Here is a 25237-nt window from a genome sequence, read left to right as displayed (position 1 = left end):
ATATCTATAATAAAAAAAGTTAATTAAACTTTTATTTTAATTAAATTAAAATGTACATTTTAAATTTTTAATCAATATTATGCCTTTTTGTGGGAGGGTTAAAATCTTTAATTGTTATTTTTCCTCTTTTTTCTAACCTTACAGAAATATTTTTATTATCTTTTTTTTCTAATTCTGTAAAAATATACATAAAATAATAATATATAAACGTAAAATAAAATGTAAAATTTATTATAAAAAATAAAATTCCTAAATGAAATTTAACCAAACTTATGAGATATGTTAATTAATAAAAATATATTGGTAAATATGTATATGTCTTGAGAAAAATAATTTTTTGCTTATGTTTTTTTTTTTTATGAAGCAGATATTTTTAACTTCTTTCCAATAACAGAAAAACTGTTTTTACTTCTATTTAAAAGCACTTTTACTAATTGCCAAACACATGATTTTTCAAAATAAGTGTTTCTGGTCTCCTAACAGCAATATCAGACTCTAAATCTTTATAAATAGACTTATGTTATCATGGTCTAATTTGAGTTTAAATATTATCTGTAGAGTAAAAAATTTCAAAAGTGCTTTTGGAGAAAGTTATGTTTTTAACTTTTGAAAAGAAGTCTTGCTACAACTCAAAAATAACTGTTGTATTTTTTTCCCTAAAAGCACAATAGATTTTTTAAAAGGCTCAATGAAGCAAGACATAAGTAGGAAAAAAATATGTTAAATAGAACATGACAAAACGAGTTAAAATTAATCTTGTCTTTCGCCCCGCTCTCTTTAGTCACCCTTTTCACATTTTTACTTTTTATATTCAAACCCCCTGAATGAAAATCATGTGTGCGTCACTGTATATATACATACTAATGCATATAATATACATATTTATACATATAGTATACATACATACATATACATTTACACAACATACACATACCATATACAATCAAGTGTATATTTAAGAGATTATAATAAAATAAGATTTGTATTTAGATAATTTTTCCAAATGACCGAATGATATATATTAGTAATCCGAGTCCAAATCAATCAATTAAAGGAATAATTTCATCGGAGCTTGAAAGGGAATCGGACAATGTTTAGTCCTATCATCAGATGATGGCCCAAATATTTTTACTGTAGATGATGGGAGTTGGGACTTATCAAATTTCTTGGCCAACTTAAATATTCACCGCTAACATTTTTGTACTGTAGATGATGGGAGTTGGGACTTATCAAATTTATTGGCCACCTTAAATATTCACCACTAACATTTTTGCTCTTGACGATAAGAGTTGAGACTTAGTCAAATGTAATGGCCACCCTAAATAGTCACTGCTAGCAAGTTGCAACAAATTTTAAAGTGACAGAAAATAAATTACAATCACAAATAAAATATGAAGAAACATAATTTTATTAATAGATAGTGCTTCAATTTTGTTCCTCTCTTGATTCGAAGGTCGTTTGTGGCGTATTTCTAAACTAGGATGATTTAAATTTGATTTTTTTTATGAATATTTCATGAATTTGTGGAATATTCGAGTACCCTTTATATAGGCATGAACTAGGGTTTAGGGTTGAATAGTCCAAAAATCCTAATTAGAATTGAACACACCAAGCAAAATCAGTGGCGGAGCCACCTTACATTCAGGGGTTCATCCGAACCCCCTTCGGCATAAAATTATATTATTTGTACATGGCTAAAATAATTTTTTAGATATATATAGTAGATGTCGAACACCCTTTGGCTAATTTGTGAGTCTATTTTTTCAGATTTTTATGAACTCCCTTCTCAAAAATCCTAGCTCCGTCATTGTGTAGAATCCCAACTCGAATTGAACAAATCTGGTAAACCCACAAAATTTCAGTGTCCACAGTCACCACTAACATTTTTGCTCTTGATGATGAGAGTAGTCAAATTTCATGTGCACCCTAACTAAATTAAATCTTTATAAATAGGCTTATGTCTGTGTGAAGTAGTAACTTAAATAAAACTTCTTTATGTAATTCACTTCTCTTACTTTCTACTACTGTTATCAAACCTTAATTAAGCATATTATTACGTCTTTAGTTTCTCTACTCCAAACTCTACGAAAACAAAGTTAGAAAAAATGGATGGATTTGGTGGTGAGAGTGAAATTACACGTCAAAGTGACAATCATCATCCTACTGTTTGGGGAGACCATTTTCTTGCCTATGCTAATCTCTCGGTAAATTTGAATGCCTAATGTGTTGATGATTTAATTTGATTTATATTTTATGTGTCGCTGAGTTAAAAAAGAAAATTACATTTTCAAGTTACTTGAAAATATTTACGGGTAAGATCTTTTAAAATATGGGATTTGTTAGGTTATCTTCGAGAACATATAAAATAAATATGACCTAATGTATTCCCCTACGACCTTAAAACTCTTAATATTTTTAACATGTGTTCAGTACAGTCGATAATATAAAAAATTGAATGCTTTTGTTTTCAGTTGAAACACTCTTGATCCATATTCTGTTTGCAAATACTTATTGAAGCACAAAGAAATATATATATATATATCTATACAAAGTTATTTATTTACGCGTATAGGGAGCCAATGAATGGGAAGAAAAGGAACACAAGGATCTAAAAGAAGAAGTGAGAAAAATGCTAGTGATTTCTCCTTCCAAATCTTTGCAAAAACTTGGACTTATAAACACAATCCAATTGCTTGGAGTGGCATACCATTTTGAACATGAGATTGAGGAATCATTCAGTGAAATCTATAATGGTTATGAAGAATGGATTGGTGAATTTGGTGAAAGTCTTGACCTTCATGTTGTTGCTCTAAGCTTTCGATTACTTAGGCAACAAGGTTACTATGTCTCATCTGGTAAGTAATACGTCATCCCATCCAATTTATGTGAACAAAGTTTGTTTGTAGATAAGAGTTTTTAACTTTTACACACTAGCGTGCGTATATATATTTTGAAACATATGTTTTTAGGAAGTTCATCGATGACCAAGAAAATTATAATAAAGCATTGTTTAACGATATGCAAGGATTATTAAGCTTGTACGAGGCAGCACAATTCAGAGTATATGATGAAGAAATTTTGGATGAAGCAATTAATTTCACCACCACTCATTTGAAGTTATTGTTGCCTAAACTGAGTAATTCTCTATCGATGCAAGTCAGCTATGCCCTAAAGTATCCAACAAACAAAACTATAGCTAGGGTAGCAACTAGAAAATACATATCGTTTTACCAAGAAGATAAATCATGTGATCAAGTGATATTAACTTTTGCAAAAATGGACTTCAATACATTGCAGAAGATGCATAAAAGGGAGCTATGTGATATCACAAGGTAACTAGCAAGCTACACAATCAATAATATCACAACATTATTTTATTAAAAAAATATAGATTTTGAGATTTAACTTAACATTTTAGGTGGTGGAAAGAATTGGACTTGGCAAATGAATTACCTTTTGCAAGAGATAGAGTGATTGAGTTGTACTTTTGGTCTTTGGGTGTGTACTTTGAGCCACAATATAATGTTGCCAGGAAAATACTAACCAAAATGTTATGCTTCGTGTCAATTACTGCTGACATCTATGATACTTATGGAACACTGCATGAACTTACTCTCCTTACAAACGCAATAGAAAGGTATGTTTATTTTGGTAATATTAATTATAATACTATAGCTTTATTTCAGTTTATTTTCCTAACATTTTTTTTAGCAAATGCATTTTTCAATTTAACTTTAAAACCAAATAATACATCAGCAAATGCTTATTCAATTTCAATTTGAAAAATATTACGAAATAAAAATATTTTCTAGTTTATTAGGAAAGAGAGATTTATCGTTATTTAGAAAAAAATTAATGATGGTATACAATAATATATCATCAATTCAAAATATATACGAGATTATAAATTAAAATCTTCAAATTTGAGTCTCAAATCCTATGATCAAACTCCTACTAATTAATTCAGAAGAATTTATGTCACAAACCAGACCATCGTGATTGACACTCACACTAACCCTCCGGTGGGAGAACCACTACTACGACCCAATTACATAACTTAACCGAATACTACACATTTAAAGATACGGAAGCAGGTTTAAATGACAATAAAAATAGAGTCCCCATAAACTTCAGGGTTTTAACAAACAACTAACCAAACTAATACGGAAGAACAACCCCTACAACCTGAAAGTCAATGTACCAAAATTCTACTAACGACAAGTCTAAGAACAAGGGGTAAAACCCCAAAACTAAATAAACGCCTTAAATAAATAGTCTGAGTCCGAAAAGAGTGGACTTAAACAAGAAAGATCCACGGTAGCCTGAAAGAACTTGCTTACCCTTGAATCTGATCACACTCAACATTCACCTAACTGAACTCTATCAATAGCCGCCTGAAGATGCCCTATACTCAACAAAGAACAAGCGAGTGCAATATCAGTATACAACCACAGTGTACTGGTAGGATCATGCGGCTATCCCAATAAGTGAAACACATGCAAGTAACCATAACATTATAAAACAAACATATACCGAACATATACAATATTAGTCATATTTTCAAGATCAATGTAGCATCCCAGGTTCTCAATAATACACATACATTTACGAACAACGAATAGTTTCACAATTCTCAAATATCACAGTTATATCAAGTTATTAGTTATCAATTTAGAGCAACATACAATCTTCCAATATCAATCATCATTAGATATGAACGTAATCATCACAAGTAGATACACAACACAATTCAATGGTCCTCTCACGGAACCCAATTCAATGGTCCTCTCATGGAACCCAAACCCAAACTATTAGTGTACTGGTTCGTGGTATCCGATCCAATGTTTATGCCAGAACGTGGCAACCGATCCCATATTTATGCCGAAATGTGGCAACCGATCCCATATTTATGCCGGAACGTGATAACCGATCCAAGTTAGTGTGTCGAAACTTAACACCTGATCCATTCAATAAACCACAATCACAATCATAATGTATATTCTCACAATCATACAATAAGAGGTGATTCATGGCATATAATTATTCAATTATCCTCATTTACGATTATGGTGATCAATAATGCAACATTCACATACATACACATACATTATAATAAAACAATTATAAACATCACCTACCACATGTTCTAGGTCTACAAACAACAATTTATACACAAGGATCAACAATCAAAACCCAATTACTCGAATCATAATCAATAATATCAACCTTAGGTCAAACCTTGATCTCTATACCCAAATTAGGGCTTTTTCCACCATTAACTTCAGATCAAAACATTTCCCCAATGATAATTACCCAAGAAACTAAGTTCTACGAATCAAAAAATGGATACAGGGAGTTAAAACCTTACCTTTAACCGTAAGAATGGTGAAAAATGGCCAAGAACTCATCTGGGGTCGTTCCTTAGCTCTCAAAGTAGAAAAGTGCAGAATAAAGACATTTTGGGGTTTATTTACGACCTTAAGTTACGTCGAACCCGCCACAACAGTTCTCACCCCTCTACAACTGCCCCGCCCTGGCGGCAGAAATCTTGCCCCAGTGGCTTGCACGGAACCAGTGAGCTATTTTAATAACTCCAAGACCCTCATTTCACAACACACCTTTACCCAACGACGCTCAGAAAATACCACTCACGCTAAGATCAATTCCGGGAGTTCTACTCACCTGAATTCAATTGTGTAAGGTCGTATAGATTCCTTAACGACTTATCTAACAACTCATGTAATCAAAATCATAAATAAATCACCCGATTGTTACCAAATTTCCCTACACCTTAACGACTCTAATTTCGTCCCAATCTGGACTAGGTTGGGAAATCCAAAGTTACTACTTGAAAGTTTTCTGGCCCTAATTCTTTCCTCATTGGCTTTTCTATAACGACGGGAATAGGTCGTTACAATAGATACCAATTTACCCATCACTCGTGCCCAAGTGACAAACTAGGAGAAAAGGGCTAAAACAAGAATAAAGTAGTATCTGAATCATTGAATAACTGGGATACTTGTCCCACATACTTTTTATGTCGACGTTGGGCTGCTAGAAACTTAGATTGAATACTTCTCACCTTACCCTGAATATCTTTCACCAAATCAACTCTCAAAGGTTTCACATCTTCAACCTCAAACCAACCAGTTGAACACCTACACATCCTCCTATACAATGCCTCAATGAAGTCATCACAATACTCGAGTGATAATTATTGTTGTATGTACACTTAACTAACAATAAAGCTATTCCCAATAACCACCCAAGTTTGATCCTCCACATGTTTGCCACATGTTATCAAGGACTTTGACACAACATTAGGACGAATCCTTTCTCACATAACCATGATAAAATCTTAAATCAAAACTTGTCACAATTAGAGGTGAACCTGAACCAACCAACACACACTTATAATATCCAAAAAATAATAGTTCTTATCAACATCTCCATCTCACAACCCAAATTACCATGAGCTTAAGTTATAAAAGTTTAGTCTTTTAGAAATCAGATACCCATCGAGGGATATGTCCAAGCATACAAACCCTCTAACAACACTATCGAAATGCTAGATTTAGTAATTATAGATTACCTCTTAAGAACATTAGAATTGGATTCAATGATCCCCATATTCAACCACACATAATAATCGATACATCTCGACGACAAGATGAATTATTAGATTGTCGGACAACCATAATTATGCATGGTAGCTCTTCTATAAGATTTCATAAGCAATGTGGTACATGTAAAACCACTGAAATACTTTAACAACTCTAAGACAACACCAATAATGTCATTCGAAATAACCAAATCTTCCCAATCTTCCCACTCAACCAAGAGAACATCGCAGGATTTGGTACTCCTGATCCACCACTAGGGATCCACCCACAAAAGCGAAAACACACGTGATCATAACTAGTGTAATATACTCACAATACTAACAACCATCATAAACACTCTGACCATTTACCTCATTATAAACCAACACTTTTTTAAATGAAAACCTTTCTTAGATATAACAATCAAAAGTAATAAACTTTACGACTCAACCGTATAACACAATCCTCTTATCTATCAACATTAGCTTGTATCTTGAAGATTTTATGAATTCATGGGTCTTCGTTTATCATTGATTGCATCTGCAACGATCTTACAATATCCTTCACTAAAAAATTCATCGTACTCCTTACTAAACTCAAAAACAAAACATAGCACTTATAATCACTTTCGAGCTAATGTATGTACACTCCTTTCTCAAGTCTTTTCCAATAGTTGTCAACTAATTTGATGAACTTGTGACACTATTACCATAGCCATAACAAAACAAATGAAATCACGCGTCTCTGAACCCAATTCTTTACCCCTCTGAAGATATCTCTTCAGCCTTTGCAATCAAATAAAACATTCTTGCTCTAGCTTCTCTCTAAAGGTTGTACTACATTCCACTATATTTTCCTTCATTATAACTCTAGCTCTTTTAAATTCTATTCGAGTGGTGTCCCACCATCTCTTAGAACTTTCCATACAACCATGTTACTCACCAAATATCAGAAAACCACAACCTTAGGTACTCGTAAGTTGTAATTACTATACAAACTTCGTTTGACCAACAATCTTATTATATAGTTGCATCTCATCACAATCCATCACGACTCTTATTACCATTACGCTCCGTCATCCTTAACTATCACTACGAAGTCAACCTTTTCAACAACATGACACCTCAAACTCAGGTATACTCATTAAATTCATAGGATTAACCCAATTTATACGCATTTTCTTACTAAAATACTTTAGTTTCCTTCACCCAAGTATACTCATTGGGACCTTCCTTATCCATAAGCTTGTCATTCTGGTATTAATCCACTCCCTTATAGCTTCAGATAAAATCACCAGCCCTCATACTACCCTCTTTCTTCTTAACAAACAAGATAGAAGCACCCCACAGTGAAGCACTAGGACGGATGAAACCTTTATCAAGTAGCCTTTGGATTCGAGCCTTAAGCTCTCTTAATTCTTTCAGAGCCATACAATACGGAGGGATGAAAATGGGGCGATTGCCAATTTCCAAGTCAATGCAGAAATCTAATCTCTATCCCGAGGCATACCAGGCAAATCCGTAGGAAACATTTCCTTAACACTCAGACACCACATGAATAGAGTTAATAGAGGGAGACTCAACCTCAACATCCCAAACATGAGCCAAATAAGCCAAACAACCCTGCCCTACCAGTTTCCTAGCCCGAATGGAGGATATGATCTTAGCTAGCTTAGGCTTGTACACCCCTTCCCACTCTAATCTTTCCGTATCGGGGATTAGAGTTATCGACTTAGTATTACAATTAAGCCTGGTATAACAGGGGGACAACTAAGTCATGCCTAAGATTATATCAACCCAAGTTTGAAAATCCCTAAACACAATAGGACAAACACGATATACAAAGGTTACTCTGACTGACTCTTCAACTGGGGTAGAAACATGGATAGGGGCATAAAAAATATCACAAACCACATCAATCCCAAGACAAACTAAATGGACACATAAGAATGAGTAGAACCCGGATCAAACAACACATTAGTCATCTAGTCACAAACAAGCATAGTACTTGTGACCACTGCATCAGACACCTCAGCATCGGTCTTGCCCGAAAGGCATAAAACTGAGCCATGTCATTTTGACGGGTAACCTCCTCGTCTGGTTGCACTACTCATCTACCTGTATTACCATTTCCCCGGCCTCTACGGCTCGCTGATTTCCTCCTCATATGCCTAGGTTCTCCACAATTTATAACTTATATTCGATTGCTGAAAATTGAATTAGATCGCGAGGGTTAATTCGGGTACAATTTTGGGTCTATAATTATGACTAGGGCTGAGATTCTGTCTCGCCCTGTCCCTCTCTGACGGGAGAAATCCCGTACCAGTGGCCCTGACGGAAACAGAACCCATGCCCACAATTTCTGGGGTTCTTCTCTTTTCTATATTTCCCTTAGATTCCCCGACTATAACTAGGCATTTAAGAAAATACCTTTAGCTAGGACAATCATTGTCTACCCCCAGGTCAACCCAACGAAGTACGCACTTTAGAATCCTTTTAGATCGCTTCAACACTACTACACACATATCCTCAGGATACACCCAGACTCACACGATTATCAGTTGGTCACAGCGCACGTCCAGATTTCTCGCTTACGAACCACATCGTAATTTATCTAGACCCTTGCACCTAATATCGTGATGACTTTCTTTTCACAACAAGTTTCACGACACTCAAGCAGGTACAACTTGCAGACAAGTCCAAATTCTTTAATTAGTTCGTTCCATAGACGACCATTATTGATCATCTATGCCTTATACCGTCCCTAAGGCCAGATACTAATTGGAACCTTCTCAGTTCCAATTAACTTGCTTGTGTCCCTTCAGCCGGGACTACGACGTCTAGTTCACTTCGTTGAGATACCAATTGCAAATCGAGAGATACCAATTGGACTCAACTCATACCACAAGCGACAATAGTAGCTAGCGAACCCCACAAAACTGCTAATTTTTTAATCATAGAACTTGGTCAAACCTTATTCTTAACCGCCTCAATCTTTAACTAAGGGTAACATACCTTAAATCAATCTTAGAGAAAAACCGATGCACCTTGCAGTTGGTCAAAAAGGTCATCTATCCGAGGCAATATATATTTCTTCTGAATGGTGACCCTATTCAACTGTCGGTAGTCTATACACATCCTCTCTTACTAGTGATGGTGTTACTGTTGTTGTTGCTCTAGTTCGGACCATAGAGTAAAGGAGGAAATTAAGATACCAATTTGTATCACCCAAATACTAATTAGATTCAAGTCATAGCACGAAGGAGTAGAAAGAAGTGAGTTTTTCCTAAAGTCATATAGCCTCTCAAAAAAAAGTATGGACGTCTTCATATCGTTCCACAAGACTCTACTAGACACGTTTTGGTACAATGAGATCAACGAACCTAGGGTTCTGATACCAACTTTGTCACGACCCATACCGTCATGATTGTCACCCACACTAACCCTCCGGTGGGAGAACCACTACTATGACCCAATTACATAACTTAACCGAATACTACGACGCATTTAAAGATACAGAAGCATGTTTAAATGACAATAAAAGTGGAGTCCCCATAAACTCCAAGGTTTTACCAACAACTAACCAAACTAGTGTGGAAGAACAACCCCTAGAATCTGAAAGTAAATGTACCAAAACTCTACCAACGACAAGTCTAAATAAAAGGGGTACAACCACGAAACTAAACAAACACCTTAAACAAATAGTCTGAGTCCGAAAATAGTGGACTTAAACAAGAAAGATCCATGACAGCCTGAAAGAACTGGCTCACCCTTGAATCCAATCACGCTTAACAATCACCTAGCTGAGGTCTATTAATAGCCGCCTAAAGATGCCCTGTACTCAACAAAGAACAAGCGAGTGCAGTATCAGTACACAACCACAATGTACTGGTAGGATCACACGACTATCCCAATAAATGAAACACATGCAAGTAACCACAACATTATAAAACAGGCATATACCGAACATATACAATATTAGTCATCTTTTCAGGATCAATGTAGCATCCCACGTTCTCAATAATACACATACATTTACGAACAACGAACAATTTCACAATTCTTAAATATCACAGTTATATCAAGTCATTGGTTATCAATTTAGAGCAACATACAGTCTTCCAATATCAATCATCATTAGATATGAACGTAAACATCACAAGTAGATACACAACACAATTCAATGATCCTCTCACAAAGCCCAATTCAATGACCCTCTCATGGAACCCAAACCCAAACTGTTAGTGTACCGATTCATGGTACCTGATCCAATGTTTATGTTGCAACATGGCAACCGATCCCATATTTATGCCGAAACGTAGCAACCGATCCAAATTAGTATGTCGAAACATAACACCTGATCCATTCAACAAACCACAATCACAATCACAATGTATATTCTCACAATCATACAACAAGAGGTGATTCATGGCATACAATTATTCAATTATCCTCATTTATGATTATGGTGATCAATAATGCAACATTCACATACATACATGCATTATAATGAAGCAATTACAAACATATATCAGACCAACATGAAATCACAACCATCACCTACCTCGAATCCAAGCTTGAATCCCCTAAGGCACTTGAATCTTCCCTTTCCAGATTCATTCCGCTTGCTCTAGGTCTACAAACAACAATTTATACGCTAGGATCAACAATCAAGACCCAATTACGCGGATCATAATCAATAATATCAACCCTAGGTCAAACCTTGATCCCCATACCCAAATTAGGAATTTTTCCACAATTAACTTCAGATCAAAACATTTCCCCAATGATAATTACCCAAGAAACTACCTTTTACGGATCGAAAAACGGATTTAGGGAGTTAAAACCTTACCTATAGCCTCAAGAATAGTGAAAAATGGTCAAGAACTCGTCTACGGTCGTTCCTTAGCTCTCAAAGTCAAAAAATGCAGAGTAAAAATATTTTGGGGCTTATTTACGACCTTAAGTCACGTCGAACCCGCCACAACGATCCTCACCCCGCTACAGCGGCCCCGCCCTGGCGGCAGTAATCCCGCCCCAGCGGCTTGCACAGAACCAGTGAGCTATTTTAATAATTTCAAGACCCCCATTTCACAACACACCTTTAACCAACGATGCTCAGAAATTACTGTTCACGCTAAGATCGATTCGGGAGTTCTACTCACCCGTATTCAATTTCGTAATGTCGTACAGATTCCTTAACGATTTATCTAACCACTCATGTAATCATAATCATAAATAAGTTACCCAATTGTTACCAAATTTCCCTACACCTTAACAACTCTGATTTCATCCAAATTTGGACTAGGTTGGAAAATCCAATGTTACTACTCAAAAGTTTTCTTGACCCAATTTTTTCCCCATTGGCTTTTCTATAACGACGGGAACATGTCGTTACAATTCACTTTAAATTTTTATTTTATCCTCAATGAGAAAGCCACGCAAGTATTATGTAATATTTAATATTATAAGTTTCAAAATATTATAACCATACATATATTATGATAAATTTATAGACACAAAATTTAAAAATACTTCTTCCTTTATTAAACTATATATCTTTTCAATATTTGTGAGAGTAGCACTTACAAGATTTGTTCCATGTAATGAAGAATTTTATTAATGACGCCACCTAATCCGTACACAATATGTGGATATATTAAGAGGAATCTGTATTTCTAAATATAAATCGATACTATAATTTTCTTATTTACTACTATCATCCGTAGATAAAAGTTAATCTCTTTTACTTATACAATTGGTGGAACATCGACACTGCAGAAAAGGCTAGCGCCGTATACGAAACTTTTTTACACTGCTATCCTAGATTTTTACAATGAAGTGGAGAAAGAGTTGGCCAAGGAGAACAAGTCATTTCGAGTCAACTTTGCTATTAGTGAGGTAATTATGTGATAGATATTAATTATTACTCCTAATAATCCAACAAATAAATTAAGGAGTTTTTAGTAGGGAAGAAAGGGGTTATGAAAATGCTTTTCACGTTAGAGTTGATGCTTTTTAAAAAAAATGTCCTAACCAAATGCTTGGCAATCCTTGGTAGAGCTTATTTATGATTTGGTGCTCAACCCGGTAAACAAACAAATAGGTGGTCTTTCCGAAAATGTTAAATAAAATGACTAAAAGACCAATCTTTTTTTTTCAGAATCGTATCCAAACTCCTCATCCTGACTCCGCTTATGCAACTCTGTCCCATTTTATGTGTTATTCATTTTTAAAGAGATAGAATAATTAATTAATTAATTTTAGATGAAAAAGTTGGTGAGAGCTTATTTTCAATAGGCAAAATGGTATTATGGGAACACAGTCCCCAGAATGGAGAAGGAGTATATGAAGAATGGAATTCAAAGTAGCTCTATCTCAAATCTTGCTACAACTTCTTGGTTAGGCATGGGCGATGAAGCAACCAAAGAGACATTCAAATGGATTACAACTGAACCTCCAATTCTTGTTGCTTCCTCTATCATTGGAAGATTGTTAAATGATATTGTATCACATGAGGTATATGATTATTCGCCCAATTCTTTTTCTTTAAAATTTAACGAATCTTAAAGGTGAAACGTTTCGAGCGAATTATATATAGTATGACTCGAAACATCGAGATGATTTCATATCTAAATATGAGATTATTTAGAGGTGATTTTAAGTTGATCGAGATGAAAAATCAGTGTATAGTTCATGTGTATTTAGTGTATACTTCACGTATAGCTAAGCTATATTAGTTTTTTTTCTAAATATGAGATTATTTAGAGGTAATTTTGAGTTGATCGAGATTAAAAATCAGTGTATAGTTCATGTATATTTAGTGTATACTTCACGTATAACTAAGCTATATTTAGTTTTTTTGAGTGTATCATAATGTATAGTCAGTGTATAGCTCATATATAGATACACTATATTGTATAGACAATATATATTTTCTATGACTTTTGGAAAGCCAGTATATACTTCCTATAATTTTTGACTATTTTTTTTTGGTAAATAAAACATGGCTATATTTGTTTTAAACTAATTACTTTATTGTTTATATTTGAAATTATCCCTTATTATTATTATTATTATCTTTAATGGGTTCGATAGAATCCACAGTGGCGTATGGTCCTGTTTATTTTAATGCTCAACCATATCTGCAATTATCCTTAACAGATTCTAATATATTAGATGCTTTGACTTTGAATGTTAAAACGCATGGTTATAATTATGCAGTTGGTTCTGAGTTAATTTGTTTATCTTATAGGATCTATTTTAAATTACTCGCTACTTTGAATCCTAGATGTAAATTATATGATACATCTGATCAAACTATTTTGGTAGAAACTAATTTCGCCAAATCTAAGGTCACTACTAGAAGACCTATAAAGTGGGAAGAAAATAACTTTCCTACTACTTGGATTTTAGATTCTGTTATACCCCCAGAACATTTGGCAAGCGCCGTCACTAATTCTGAATATTCTCATATCAGTCAAAATTCAGATGGAAAAATCTGTATGTAGTTTGATGATAAAAGTATTCCTTATAATAGACATTTTTTTGCTTCCGATAGACGATTGGCTATCCAACATATTTCTCCTATAAAACCTTGTTATGGTCCAGCCAGAAATCGCGTTGCTTCTTTACATACTCTATCGACAGTTATATCTGCAGAAAAACAAAAGATTAAAATTTATCCTCATTTAAATATTGTTCAAACAAATGATAAATCATCTGATGTTTCTGATAAGGATATTCCTTCTGTTTCCGAAATGAAATTTAATCCTAATGATAGTTGATGATGACTGAACACCAAATTGATTTTAGTCCAGGTTCACTGGCAAGAAAATATATTCAAAACGAATTTTCAGATAAAAAATGGGACAAGTTTAAAACTTGGTTTTTCGACACCTATAGTGAAGATGATTTAAATAATATTTCTCAAGAGTTTTATGAAACTTGTGCTCTGCATAATCATATTATGTTTTTGTACCGTGGTTTATAACCACTTACTTACCTTTATTCATCAATGTTCTTGAACGATCGTATAAAGATGAAACAGATAATATTATTAAATCTATTTATCCTCCTCAAGCTCTGTTCATTTTACCGAATAATACAGGTATAACCTTTACTGCATTTCAAAGCTTTATTGAAAACGAGGTTGCTGCAGTAAGTATCAATGAGATTAATCAAATTATTTCTCAAAATAATTATTTGGGTCTTTATGTTAAAGTCATTGGCGAACATATTTGTTCTCTTGATAATAAGTTAGATAAACTTATTACTTTGATAACTCAAATTGATGATAAATTGAAAGCTGAGAAGCCAGTTGCTGATATAACACCTACGTCAAAACAACCTGACGTTCCTATTCAAAGGCCTCCTGAGATACAAGATTTCATTCTCAGACCTCTTCATGATCTTGAAATCCTTCTTGATAAGAAGTTTTCAGAATTTGGTGCAAGTGCAAAACCTATAAGTATTGCTGAAGATTTTGCAGATGAAATGGAAACCACTTTCGATCTTAAAGGACAAGTGGAGATGGAAGTTAATAAACTTCGTGGGTATAATAAAAAGAATAGTGGTTATGCTAGAAAACCTATTATGCAAACCTACTACTACCCTAGGCCCACACCGCAAGATGTTCTTATAGAAGAAAGAGATTGGAATCAAACTAACACTTCTTACAGTGGAAGTGAGATTTATGAATGGAATCTAGACGGGTTAACAGATAGGCAGTTAACAATCTTGGTTCATAGAATGCTCATGTATGCTACTATATGCAAAAGTGTTAATAACACTAATAGGACTATTTGCAAGATGATCATTGTAGGTTTTACTGGTCAACTAAGAGGCTGGTGGGACAATTATATGACTATGGAGGCGAAAGCAGCGGTTATAAATGCTAAAGCTGCCAATGAAGGAGTTGATAACCTAGGATTTGCCTTAGTCAAAAATAGAGAAGACGTTGTGTATACCTTAGTCTTAACCATCCTAGAACATTTTAGTGGTAGATTTACCAATCAATATGAAACCGTCAGATCTCTACTTAATGGCTTAAGATGTAGGCATTTAGGTGAGTTTAGATGGTATACAGATACTTATTTAAGTCGGGTAATGGAACTTCCCGAAAATGGATTAGAATTTTAGAAAGCCAAATTCATAGATGGCTTACCACCTTTATTTGCTGAAAGAGTTAAGAAAACTCTGAGAGACTCTCAAGGGATTATTCCTTATAGCAATTATACTTATGGAAAGCTTATTGGAGCCTGTACTCAGGAAGGCATAAATTTGTGCAATGAGTTAAAACTCTCTAGACAGCTTAAAATGGACAAGCTAAGAGAGAAATCTCAATTAGGAGATTTTTGTACACAGTTTGGTTTACCAGATGCTTCTAAAGGTACCAAACATGAGACTTCTAAGTCTGAACACCATAGATCTCATCGAAGGAGAAGAAGATCTAGGAGAAGATCTAGAGAAGAAAGAGAAGAGCGTAAGGCTCATCGTAAATCTCATAGATTTACTAAGAATAGGTCAAAAAGAGATCTTGATAAGATCAAGTGCTACAAGTGTGGGAAATTTGGACATATAGCTCCAAATTGTAAACTAGAAAAGCTTAAAGCTTTGGAACTAGATGAAGATATTCAAGAAAAGGTTTATAGTTTCCTTTATACTTCTGGTTCCGAGTCAGACTACGAAGAGTCTGAAGCAAGTTATTCAACGGAAGATGATCAACCCGAGTCTTCTAACAAAGAACAACAGGACTCAAATAATTCTTGTAAATGTCATGGTGATATCTGTAATTGTGAACATGGCGAGTTTTATAAACTACAATCTCAGTTCGAAGATATGAACTTATTCACCATAACTGCAGACAATGTTATAGAACTTATTAAAGAAGTTACTGATAACACTCTTCGTGAAAAGATCATTCAGTTAGCAGCTAGTAAAACTAGCTCTTCAACACACAACATTCCTGATGATAAAAAGGTTAAAGATGATTTTGTTTATTCTGCTCCCTATTCTTTGTCTGAAGTTCATAATAGACTTTCATCTAAACAAACTATGGTAGTTCGTGATTCTTCTTTTGATGACTTAAAAGGAGAAATTGAACATTTAAAAGAAGAAATTAAATTTCTTAAATAAAATCATATTATTTGTGATCACCGTCTTACTCAAATTGAGTCTGCCAATAGCAAAGGAAAAACTAAGGTTGATGATGATCCAGCTGAAGAAAATACTCTTGCTAATCCAATAAATATTGACCCTAAAAAAAATATGTTTTTAGGAATGATGCAAGTTGTTACAGCTCATAAATGGTATGTTAAATTTACTATTTTAATTGATAATTCTTTTTCTATATCTAATATTGCCATGATTGATAGTGGAGCTGATGTAAGTTGCATTCAGGAAGGACTAGTGCCTACTAAATATTTTGAGAAAACTACTCATATGGTAAAATCCGCATCTGGGCGTGCTTTAGATATAAAGTATAAATTATCTAACACTCGTATTTGCCAAAATAAAGTTTGTATTCCTCACTTCTTTTTCTTGGTAAAAAATCAGTTATATCCTCCTATCATTTTAGGAACTCCTTTTATAAATGCTATTTATCCCTTTACCAATATAAGTGCTAAAGGTTTTTCAGCCACTTATAAAGATCGTAATATTAGTTATACTTTTATCACTGAACCTATTTCTCGTGATATTAATGCTTTGATTGAAATGAAACAAAAGCATATTAATTATCTACAGCTTGAGATTTTTATTATGAATATATTTGATACTTTGAAAGCTACTAAAGTACAGGAGAAGATTAAAATAATCTTTGAACAAATGGCCATTGATATTTGTGCCGATCATCCTAGTGCTTTTTGGAATCGAAAAAAGCACATTGTAACTCTTCCATATGAAGATGATTTCTCTGAGGAAAATATTCCTACGAAATCTCATCCTTGCCAAATGAATTCCGAATTAGTTGAATTCTGTAAAAAGGAGATTGATAATCTGTTACAAAAAGGTTTGATAAAACCTTCCAAATCACCTTGGTCTTGTACTGCCTTTTATGTTAATAATGCAGCAGAGAAAGAACGTGGTGTCCCCAGGTTAGTTATAAATTACAAACCTTTAAACAAATATTTAAAATGGATTAGATATCCTATTCCGAATAAAAGAGATTTACTATCTAGACTATTGACGCCAATATATTTTTAAAATTTGAATTAAAATCACGATATTGGCAGATTCAAATATTTCAAGAACATTCGTATAAAACTGCTTTTAATGTCCCGTTTGGACAATACGAATGGAATGTAATGCCATTTGGTTTGAAAAACGCTCCTTCTGAATTTCAAAAGATCATGAATGATGTTTTTAATCCTTATTTGGATTTCATTATAGTTTATATTGATGATATTTTAGTTTATTCAAAGACTCTTGAAATGCATATCAAGCATTTGGATATTTTTAAGAAAATAGTTATTCAAAATGGTTTGGTAATATCTAAACCTAAGATGAGTCTTTTTCAAACTGAAGTAAGGTTCTTGGGTCATCTAATTTGCCAGGGAAAGATTACTCCCATTCAGCGATCTATTGAATTCGCATCAAAGTTTCCTGATATAATTACTGATAGGACACAATTACAGCGTTTTTTGGGAAGTTTAAATTATATTTCTCCCTTTTACAAGAACTTGTCTCGCGATCTAGCTCCGTTATACGACAGGCTGAAAAAAGAGCATAAAAAACCTTGGACTGATAGTCTTACAAATCTTGTTAAAGCAATCAAAGAAAGAGTTAAGTCTTTACCTTGCTTAACCCTTGCTAACCCTGCTTGGCCTAAGATAGTAGAGACTGATGCGTCCAATATGGGTTATGGTGGAATTCTAAAACAAATTAACCCACATGATAAGCATGAATACCTTATTCGATTTCATTCAGGAAAATGGAGCGATGCTCAACGAAAATATGCAACGGTAGCTCATGAAATGCTAACTATCGTAAAATATGTTTTAAAATTTCAGGATGATCTGTACAACCAGAAATTCATGATAAAAATAGATGCTCAATCAGTCAAGTATATGTTTGACAAAGACTTTAAACATGATGCGTCAAATTTAATGTTTGCAAGGTGGCAAGCACAATTAGCACCTTTTGATTTTGAGATTCTATATAAGAAAGGAAGTGATAACTCTCTCCCAGACTTCTTATCAAGACAATACATTCAAAATGAGTGAAATAGTAGTTTTTCAGAGAAAGATAATGATATTCCTATCTCTATGTTTTTTACTGAAAAAAGATTGATTACTATTCTAAAGGTTCTTCCTCTTAATCGAGATGTAAAAGAACTTATTTGCTGGAAAATTATAGATGGAATGTTGATAGATCTATTCCAATCAATAGAAGAAACGAACATTTATTATGACGCGTATTGGGTCTAAAACTCATTGTTTCATTTGCAAACTGGACCCTTGGATGACTAAGGGTAGAGGCAGAGGCAGAGGAAGATCATCCTCAGTCTCATTAAGATCGTCATATGGATCTTCTTCATCATCCATCACTCCTATTATACAGAGAGGAGGAATGAGTTTAGTTAAACTAAATTCAAAAACACAAGAGAAAACCTCTTCATCAATACATCTGGAAGATATTCCAGAAAATAATCCGTTATATGCTCAATTACAAGAATATATAACCCAAAAGCAAAGTAATACTTTTGTTTCAATAGCCAGGGAAGATACTATTGATGATATGAAAACCTATGAAAAGGTAGAAAAAAGAGAAATGATATTTCTCTTAGAAAATTCTGATATACAGAGGAGAGAAGAACCTTGGAAGATATTCCAAAGGTACTTACTTAATGGACTATACTTCCCGGGTGAGTCATACAAAACTCGAAAGTATTATGAAACTTTGCTGATAAGCACTGGTGTTGAATTCCAACACTTCGTAGGATACAATACAGGTGAGAATGTTTATAACTTCTCTAAAATGATTATTAAACAAATTATCCACATTGAAGATTGGGGTATTTCCTCAATGACAGAAAGACAAGTTAGTCTTAACAATGTGAAGGTGAGTTTCACATATTGGGATTATATCCAGGCTTTTGATAAAGTCCTCTGTTACAACAATGAAAGACATAAACATACATGGTTTATAAAGGTATGTGCAAAGATATTTGCTAGTCCTATACCTAATTGGTTTTTGAACTGGTGGTCATACCACGGGCCGACAATAAAAATATTGCCTGAACCATTTCTTAAGTTATACAAAGAATGGGTGAAGATTTCCCCAGATCTTAACAGATTATATCATCAAGAGCACATTTCTTATTTACAACAAATTGAACAGATATGTTTCTTTATAGAATTTTCTATTCCATGGATCCACAAATGGGTTCCAGAGGTGGATTTTACTGAAGAACAAATCCCCTGTTTGTATCGCACTTATTATAATAACTTCTGGGATAAACTAATGAAAAAGGATCTGCAAACAAAGTCAATATATGGACAAGAACTGTTGGATCAAATTACAACAACTATTAAAGAATATAAATCGATTCCTAATAAAGGAATTGTAACCGATGACTCAACTTCGGTAAAGCATATGACTCGAAGGATTTCTAATCATGAGGAAGAAGAGCAAAATCAAATGATCTTGGATTACCTAGAAGAGGTAAAAAAGACTCTTCTTTCGAATTTAAATCATTATGCAAAATCAGACTCCTCAATGCGTAGTGAGACTAGTGAAGATATTCACGAAGCTCAACAAATTGAAGAAGAAGAACCAACAGAGGCACTGAAAAAGGCTGAAAAACTTTTGGCCAAGCTAAAAGATAAAGTTTAGTGGACAAAAGCACTATCTACAGTGAAGATAAGCACTACCAACAGTAGAAATACTGTTTACAGTGGATGTACTGTTTGGCCCCACATAAGGGACCCTTTTTACTATTCCTAGATGCCTTTATCTTTCTATAAATAAGGGCTTTTATTTTGTAAAGAGGCAGGTTTTTAGAAACCAACTCTTCTCTCTACTTTCTCTCTCTCTCTCCTTTGTAAAGTTTGAAGTATTTGTGAGTTTGCCGGACTTTGGCCGGAGAATAAAAGTTGTGTGCTGTTTCTTCCTAAGGTAATCTCTCGTAATTATCTTTCGTATTTATTTAATAAACCTCCTATTTAAGCCGTGACTATGTCCGGCTAAAGACTTATATCTATGCCGGATAACTAACTTCAATTTTATATCTACGATGAAAGATCTAGACTTTATTTAGATATGCATAAATTCATATATGATTTTTTGACTTGGTTCCGAGATGGTGGTACAGTCAGATTCAATACAACAAGTTAATGGCTTTGTCTAAGTGCCTCCGTTTAGCCAGCCGTGGTCTTAGCCCGCAAAATAAGTTAAAAGGGCGTGTCATACCCGGTTATAACTGCTAGACACATGGGCTCATTGACAATACGTAGTTAAATCTGGACAGACCCCTTGCTTGGGTAAAAGGATTAGATCCTTCCATACAGTCATTTAATTATCTAAGAATTTGTATGTATTTAGATTGGGAATTATTCGGATGTTAACAAGCTAGATTAAAGATGACCGTGCGGACTACCGTCCGTCTTCTGAGATCCTGTTTCGTTGGTTTATTATTATTATTATTATCATTATCATTATCATTATCATTATTATTATTTTTATTATTATTATTATTATCATTATCATTATTATTATCATTATCATTATCATTATCATTATTCAATAGTCATTGCTTTTATAGTATTGGTTATCCTTAAAATTTTGGTTATTAAATTTTATTTTTCTTGAACCAAGGTTCTATAGAAAATCACATCTCTATCCCATCAAAGGTAAGGATACGGGTAAGATCTGTGTACAGTTCATCTTTTTAGGCTTTATTTATGGGAACACACTGGAAATATTATTGTTATTTTTTATCTTTTTATTTCTCTTGCGATCTTGTCTCTTGTGTACTTGTTAGTCTAATAGTTATTGCTCATGTGATATGCAGAGAGAAATAGAAAGAGGAGACGTAGCTTCAGGTATTGATTGTTACATGAACGAATATGATGCCACAAAGGAAGAAGCTTACATGGAGATGAGGAAAATAATAGAGAATAATTGGAAGGATTTGAATCAACGATGCCTAAAACCAACAACAGTACCAAGAGTTTTGCTCATGCCAGTGCTTAACCTTAGTAGGACGTCAGAATTCTTTTATAAAGATGAAGATGCTTATACTTCTTCCAAAAATAACTTAAAAGATGTCATTTCTATGATGTTTGTTGATCCCATTAAAGTATGAAAGCAAATAAAAGGACAAAATAAAGAAATTGTAATCATCTAGAATGCTTATATTTCTTTCACACTTAATTGTGGATGTTTATTTATTACTCCAATAAGCAGCTCTGTAAATATTTGCGTACCTTTTAAGATCTTGCATTAAGTCGAGGTACATGAATATATGCTTGCATTAAGATCTTGGTTGATGCATGAATTTAAAATATAACTATTACTTAATATTTAATTAATTAAATAGAAATTAGTATTTAATTATTTTAGGGGTAAGATAAGGGCAAAATGACAATCCAATTTTGAGGTTAAGAGCATCCCACTTATAATAATATATGATGATATATGATATGATATGATGAACAAAAGCTCTCAATTTATAGGAATGAAAAATGTCAAAAAAAAAATCTTGTATTAAATTATCGGTTGCCAATTTTCAACATAGCAGATTTCTTTTGAAAAATATTTGCGCACCTTTTAAAATTCTCAAAAGATGGTGCATTCTTTCTCATTAATGGGTATGGACCCCACAATCACCACTACCAATTTAAATCTTTATAAATAGACATATGTCTTTGTGAGGTACTCCCTTTGTCCCTAATTACTTGTCCACATTTTTTTTGACGGAATGACCTGGGATACCTTTGTATTTGGCTCCGTTTGTAAGTTTCACCCTTATACTTACCACTTTGTCATCTGAACTCTTAAACTCACTGATAGACAATATTTTAAACCCTTTTCTCATCCTATGTGTGTGCGTGTAGTACACCCGTTTACACATGAAATTCTATGTCATTCTTAATGACACATAAGAAATTAAATGTCAAAAAAAATAAAATAAAAAACTACTTTTTCATATTCTGAAAATTTTGAACATAATACTCTCCATATTTGCTCTCAAATTGAGCACCAAATTCATGTCAAATGGGTGGAATTCTTACCTATTTGACTTTAATTTCACATTAACAAAAACAAATCCAACGAATTTCCATTACAATTTTGAATTTATTTCATAAAAATCACAAAACCCATTTATTTTTCTTGAAGCTTCATCAAGCTTATTAATGAAGTTTTCCAACTTTTCAAAACCCATTCTCACCCTTCATATTAGCTCATACAAAATTCAAAAAATACTCACGAAATTGATATTTTAGGGTGGAAATGTGGAAAACGAAAAGGACTACAAGTGGTCTTGATTTGCCGCAAAAGAAGATTTTTTTGTGAAAATATTTAGGGGTGGTGCAGTAAGAAGAAGAACGGAGTGAAAATAGTGGGTGAATCCATAAAAGAAAGAAAAGAAGGGAATGAGGAGAAGAAATTTGGTTGTGTTGGATGGATGGAGGGGTAGTGGCGTCTCTACAAAGAAGATGACTTCTCATTCTTCTATTTTTTGGGGTTCTTTTTTTAAACATTTTTTTAGTGATGTTTAATACAAAATATTATATACTCACTCGCCTTAACACACATGGAATTACCCATTATTCCAGGTCAGCAATATTGGTGCCACATGTATTCAGTCAATGGTCAAATGTGTTTTTCTTTTTTAGTTGTCCCTAATTACTTGTCCATTTTGATAAATCAAAAAAGGACAAATTTTTTTTACCTATTATACCCTTAATTAATTACTTTGAAAAATGTAGAACTTTTTGAAAATATTAAGTTTTTAATTCATCTACTTCATAATTAGTAAGACTAAAATGTTTCTTAATAAATATGTCAATTCAATAGTGGACAAGTAATTAGGGACAGAGGAAGTAGTAAATTGAACAAAATTTATTCATGTAATAATTCACTTCTCTTACTTTCTACTACTGTTATCAAACCTTAATTATCACGTCTTTAGTTTCTCTACTCCAAACTCTATAAAAACTAAGTTGAAAAAATGGATGAATTTGGTGGTGAGGTAGAGATTACACGTCGGAGTGACAATCATCATCCTTCTATTCGAGGAGATCATTTTCTTTCCTATGCTAATCTCTCGGTAAATTTGAATGCCTAGTGCATGTGTTCATGTTTTAATTTGAACCGAAAATCAATTCATAAAGCCTCAAACATTCAACACATAATTCATAACTACAGCCCAGAACTAGGGCGGTTAGCTACTCATGCTATTAGAAATCAATAATAGATAAACGTTCATACAAAATTTGGAAAAATAGAAGAGTTAAAGGATTACAAACTTGAATTCTTTCTCTTGCACACTAACAAAATGTTCCCCTAATTATGGAGCCCTAAGGATCTATTTAGAATAGTAGAAAAAAGTTGGGAACAAATCCTAACTAAAATTAGGAATCCTAATTAATGTTTAAAACTTGGAAAAGTCGGAAAAAGGGGGTATGTCGCGCCTCTCAGCGCGCCTTTGTCACGCCCAGAGCCTACACCCTAGACATGGCTGGTACTCGAAGACCATTGTTGGCCCCAAGCGAACCCTTGGCCTGACTTACTTACTCAGCGGAAGACTATATGCATATTTATAATGATCAAACACTATAAATGTACTTTAAAAGAATAAACTGAACTGTTCAAACTGAAACTCATAATGTTTTAAGAATAAACATTTAACTTAGCCAAAATGACAAAACAACTCTGAACATAAGTCAATAACAAGGAAAAAGACAAATGACTAACTGACTATCTATCTATGAAGCCTCTAATAACTGAGATGGATATCGGGAAAGCCCACAGCATCCTAATGAACTATATAATACTAACAGTAAACAAAAGGGATCCTCCGGAATGCAAAGAGGCCCACCAACAGACTCTAAACTGCTCATTGGATCAACGATGCGCCGGAATGCCGATCCTAGTTACATGTGTCTGCATCATAATACGATGCAGGCCAACTGACATCAGTACATTGAATGTACGAGTATGCGAGTTGGAATTCTAGAACAACATAGGGTCGAAAGAGATTATGAAAGAAACACTTACCTTAGCTCTTCTCAACTCCTAAATACTTAAATAAACTCATTTCATTATAAAGCAGTTTAAAACAAGTGCAATATAAAGAAAAAGTTGTTGAAAACATGTTGTCAATTCATAATCATAATATCATAAAAAGACAAACCATGCTCCCTCTCAAAGTCTACTTGTGCAATGCATGAATGAAGGCCCATACCCCCATTCACCATAAGCAGATCCCCTTGAGGTACCATGCTACTACTGCTGTGGGAGTTTCTCTAACCGACAACCATCACCTAAGAACTATAATGATGATACAGCGCTTTGCCTCACGCTGCCGAGGCCCATCTAATACCTTGCCATGATATAAGAAGCTAACTCACTAAGTGGATCCACTAGTCTATGCGAAAAGGATTCATCTAAAAAGTATGACCCTTTTCT

General features: G+C 33.8%; 1 pseudogene; it reads left to right on the top strand.

Moving 5' to 3' along the window:
- Nucleotides 1-1991: 1991 nt before the first annotated feature.
- LOC102594191 ((-)-germacrene D synthase-like) lies at nt 1992-21933 on the top strand (annotated as a pseudogene).
- The last annotated feature ends 3304 nt before the right edge of the window (nt 21934-25237 follow it).

Source organism: Solanum tuberosum, unplaced genomic scaffold (genome assembly GCF_000226075.1).
Source record: "Solanum tuberosum cultivar DM 1-3 516 R44 unplaced genomic scaffold, SolTub_3.0 scf00458, whole genome shotgun sequence".
In the NCBI taxonomy this organism is placed as follows: Eukaryota; Viridiplantae; Streptophyta; class Magnoliopsida; order Solanales; family Solanaceae; genus Solanum; species Solanum tuberosum.
Note: the sequence above shows the minus strand (reverse complement) of the source record. Positions and strands in the feature narration are given on the sequence as shown.